The sequence below is a fragment of the Electrophorus electricus genome, chromosome 15 (assembly GCF_013358815.1).
Source record: "Electrophorus electricus isolate fEleEle1 chromosome 15, fEleEle1.pri, whole genome shotgun sequence".
Classification (NCBI taxonomy): domain Eukaryota; kingdom Metazoa; phylum Chordata; class Actinopteri; order Gymnotiformes; family Gymnotidae; genus Electrophorus; species Electrophorus electricus.
In genome coordinates, this window is record NC_049549.1 from 297,501 (window position 1) to 302,500 (window position 5,000).

General features: G+C 51.7%; 1 protein-coding gene across 9 annotated transcripts in view; it reads left to right on the plus strand.

Annotated features, from left to right (window-relative positions):
• robo2 (roundabout, axon guidance receptor, homolog 2 (Drosophila)) overlaps window positions 1-5,000 on the plus strand; it is a 263,407-nt gene that overhangs the window by 146,300 nt on the left and 112,107 nt on the right. The gene's annotated exons all lie outside the window — the stretch shown is intronic.

Here is a 5,000-nt window from a genome sequence, read left to right on the forward strand (position 1 = left end):
CCCGTCAGTCCAAATCGGTCGTCTGTTCAGCCACCTTGGGCCCCTTCTGCCCTCCCTTACGCCCCGACTCCGCCCTTTTCTCTCTCGCTTTATCTCTCCCTCCTCCCCCCGTGTTCTCACAAAAGCCCGCCTGGCACATCATTACAGCTGAGCGCCGGCCGCGGTCCAAATATGGATAGAAACAGTGGGGAAGAGAGAGAGAGAGAGAGAGAGAGAGAGAGAGAGAGAGAGAGAGAGAGAGAGAGAGAGAGTGAGAGAGAGGGAGAGAGAGAGAGAGAGGGAGAGAGAGAGAGCGGGAGAGAGAGAGAGAGAGGGAGAGAGAGAGAGAGGGAGAGAGAGAGAGAGAGAGAGAGAGAGAGAGGGAGAGAGAGAGAGAGAGAGAGAGAGAGGGAGAGAGAGAGAGAGAGGGAGAGAGAGAGAGAGAGAGAGAGAGAGAGAGGGAGAGAGAGAGAGCAGGGTGCAGCCAGCGTTCGAGCCTCCACACTGTAACACCGCCCTCTCCACCCGTGGCACCGCCCTTACCTGCCGTGGCTGCCGTCCGGCCCCGTGGGTCCGGACGCCGGCCAGTCGTCCGCCCCCCCCCCCCCCCCCCCCCCCCCCCCCCGGGGCGGTGACGAATGTGCATGCTCTCACTGGGTGACAGTGGATTTTTCTCCATTACTCCAGCCCATTACGAGACCTTCTCACCTGCCATTGAGCCCCGTGCCCTGTGGCTGACGCAGCCTCCCGCAGGCCGCGCAGGGGAGCCGCATGAGGTCATGGGTTATCGAGGGAGGGGTCAAGGGTCATACCCATGGCAGTGTGTTCAGGGGGACTGGTTGGTATGGGACTTAGGGACTTGCATGCAAATTTATAAGGCGGGGTCAGGTGTACGACCACGACCAAGGTCCAGTGTGATGTCCAGTGTGCTTCTGGAAACATCCAGATAATATCAGACTCTTGGTTCACTAAGAGGAATGATACACGTTACACCTCAGCTGGGAGTGGAGAAGAACCTCTCTCTCTCTCTCTCTCTCTCTCTCTCTCTCTCTCTCTCTCTCTCTCTCTCTCTCTCTCCGCCCAGCTGTGAAATTACTGATCATCGGAACCTTTACTTTTCCGCTTGCTTGGGGAAGCGACAGGGGGGAAGAAAAAGAGAGAGAGAGAGATTTCATTCCTCCATACATATGTCTGCCACCCGCCAATCTCCGTCTCTCTCTGTCTCTGCGGAGGCTCCGCGTTCACGGCCCACTCCGCCTCCCAGAAGGTTGGATTAGCCTGGGTGGAGGATTCCGGGGACGGAGCGTCCCCTGTGACGTTGCCTCTGGACAGCATTTGAGAAAGATCTGCATTTATTCCTGTTAACTACCTGCTAAGTCGCTACCAAAGTGATGACGCGCCCGAAAACGTTTAAACGTAGCGCCCGGCAAGGCGAGTGCCGGTCAGGAAGGTCAGAACGCCCAGAATCTTCTCTTTAATGATTACTGTGTTGAAGAAGAGGGACCCTGGAGCTTGTTTAGATGGAGATTTATGGGGACGGCCGTCTGGACTCCTGTATGAAAGCCCAGTCCAGGTGGTCCGTCAGCCAGTACATCATGCTAGACTCGTAGTGCAGGGGTTTTTGGTGGGGGGGGACTGGTATGCGTGTGTCTGCATTTTAGTGGCTTGTGTGTGCGTGTGTGTGTATGAAAGTGAGAGAGAGAGAGTGTCAGCAGGATGCTGTAATTACCCGGATCAGTAAGCATGAAGGTGGGTCCGCAGCCCCCTGTCAGAGGTCAGCCGTGGCCAGCAGCTGGTCATCTAATCTTCCCACCAACAGCTGTGTAATCATCAGCCTGTAGTCCAGCCAGACTCGCTCAGCTCACCTGCCAGTACTCAGATAATAGACAAGCACAGACTCCAACTCCCAGGATCCTTTACTGCGCCGGCGGGGTGCACATCGAATGGCCCGCGCCACCCCGGTGCGCAGATGGACAGACACCGCCGGAATGCGGTGTTACGACCTGCACGGTAACACGGACATAACGGCGGAACCCAGCGGCAGAGGCTGGTCGACGCTTCTGGAAGCGTCTTGCCAGACCTGGAACTCTCCTTCCGGACTACCCGAGCCTCTGAGGGATAGCCTTCGGTGAAAGTTCGGAGAGAATTCTCAGGGAACGCACACTGAAATGTGACCTTAAACGGCCTCCCTTTTGTCTAAACCTTTGTTGTGATGGGCCAGTCCTTACAGTCAGCATGCTAGAGGAAAATGAAGACATTAATGGGGTGGCTGGAACTGTCTTCAACTTATTACTTCACTGTTTTCCCTAATGGAAAAAATTAAATTATCGGCTCATTTGTGCAGATGTCTCCTGTGGCAGGAATTTGCACATTGTGTCAGTTTCTATTAGACGAGGCATTCCTAGAGTTTTTCTGCCTGAGAGTTCTGTCGCACTAACCAGAGAACAACATTCTGTATCGCTACATGTGCAACTCTAGGCACATTAATACTATTTCTGTGTGTGTGTGTGTGTGTGTGTGTGTGTCTATATATATATAAATCTCATAATAAGATTTGTCCTGTTCCCCCATGCCGGTTCTTTAAATCTCTCACAGTGCAGCTGTAACTAGCTGTAATCCGTTAACTCTCTGGCCCTGCATTTTGTGGCGCTGAATGCTTTGAGTGACACCGTTCACCATGATGACTGTCGGGGGGATCCTTCCGAGGCTCACGGCGGCAACCCGCATTCATCCCCTCGGCTGGCATTCCAGCGCGACTCTCCTCCACAGCCACGCCATAGCCCGCAGCCGAGGATATTAAGCGGAGGTGTGTTCTTCAGACGGATGTGATACGGAAAAAACAGGGATTAAAAACCCGAGGCTTTTTTGATTGGCTGTCAAGAGGGGTGAAAGGAAATTGATTTTCATTCCCCCCCCCGTTAAGAGCCTGACATCTGGCATGTTGTGTGCGTAGCTGCCTGTACTGATGCTCTTCTATTCAGCAGGTTAGCTGGCTTCCACTCTGAAGCCTGTCAGAATAATTCCGCTGCTTTTGATTTAGGCGCCTTCCTTTGACAGACGAATGCTAATCAGGCCGCTTTATTTGATCCCCTTTCTGATTGTTTCTCCTACTCAGTAATTGGGGTCTCTTCAGTGGGTGTATGTTTATTACATGTGCCTTTTGCATGTGCATTCGTGTGTGCGAGCGTGCATGTGTGCATTCGTGTGTGTGTGTGTGTGTGTTTGCATGTATGTGTGTGTGCGTGTATGTGTGCATGTTTCAAGTTTCAAGTTTGGTTTATTTGTCACATACATAGTCATACACAGTATAACTCGCAGTGAAATGGTTGAGAGTGCTCTGTCCAAACTGAGGAAAAGAAAAGAAACCAGGGGTGCAAGGAGAAATATATATTCTATATATGTACAAAAATATATTAACAATGTATGTACAATATATGTATATTATGTTTATATACACAATGTACAATGTATATGGTTGTGTGTATATGTATGTACACAATGTACAGAATGTACAGATCCATCTTGTAAAATGACATATTTACAGTTTTTATGTTACATGGTGGTAATTGAATATATATACAGTTATGTTACATTGTGGTGGTGGTCCCCACAGTTTCCCTGATTCAGGGCACGAATGACCTGTGGGAAGAAGCTCCTCTTCAGTCTCTCTGTCTTGGTCTTTAGGGAGCGAAAGCGCTTCCCTGACCTCAACAGAGAGAAGAGCCTGTTGTTGGGATGGGTGGGGTCCTTCACAATCCTCCTGGCCTTGGTCTGGCACCGCTTGTAGTAGATGGTCTGCAGGTCAGGAAGTTCCGTATGAGTGATGCACTCTGCTGAACGCACTACCCTTTGGAGTGCTTGTCTGTCCTGCTTGGTGCTATTCCCAAACCAGACTGTGATGTTCCCCGTGAGGATGCTCTCGATAGTGCAGGTGTAGAAGTTCCACAGTACCTTGGAGGGCAGTCTGAAGTCTCTTAGGCGTCTGAGGTGGTAAAGACGCTGATGAACCTTCTTTGCCAGGGAGTTGGTATGGCGGGACCAGGACAGGTCCTGCGAGATGTGAACACCAAGGTACCTGAAACTATCTACTCTCTCCACCGTGGTTCCACTGATCCTCACAGGTTGGTAGTGCCGCTCCTGCTTCTTGCTGCAATCCACGATCAGGGATGTATGCAGTCCTAGATCCTCCAACTTAGTAGTGAGTAGGGAGGGGATGATGGTGTGTGTGTGCACGTGTGCATGTGTGTGTGTGTGTGTGTGTGTGTGTGTGTGTGTGAGTGTTCATGCATGTGTGTGTTTGTGTGCGTGTGTGTGCGTGCTTGCTTGCGTGTGTGTGTGTGTGTGTGTGCTCTTCTGGGCGGTAGGGCCGATTCGTGCTGTCAGGAGCTACAGGCCAAGCATGGAGAAAGAAGCGGAATAACATGAAAAATACATGATAACCCAGCAGTGTGTGTGTGTGTGTGTGTGTGTGTGTGTGTGTGTGTGTGTGTGTGTGTCACACCGTGACCGCGCATGTTTGCAGTGGTAATAAAGGTGCGATTATTTTGTCTTAGCTGCATGTGCTGTGCTGGAGCGAGAGCAGGTGTCTGGCTTGGTACATGGAGGGACATGTCTCTAGGCTGCTCTTCCTCCACCACACTCCTCCTCCTCCTCCCGGGCCGTGGCTTCTACCCTGCCCGATTCTAAAACAACGCCTTATCAGTGACTTATTCACTCACCATAAATCAATTATGGCCAGTGCATGGTTCTGCAAAACCCCCCACCACACCCCAGACACACACACACACGCTTTCTCTGGCCCTTCAGAGAGCAGACAAATTAAAAGCAGTAAGTGGCCGTAGCCTTGGGATGCTGCTGCATCCGAATGTAATTTCAGCATTTCAGCCTAACGGGCGTTTAAAGGGCCCTCCAGGGTCTGTTCCCGTCCCCCCCAAACCCCCCCACAGCTTAACAGGGACGCGTCTGCCTTCTCTCCATTTACACGAGGCCGTCCCTGTGCCATGGACAACGAATCCTCCAGA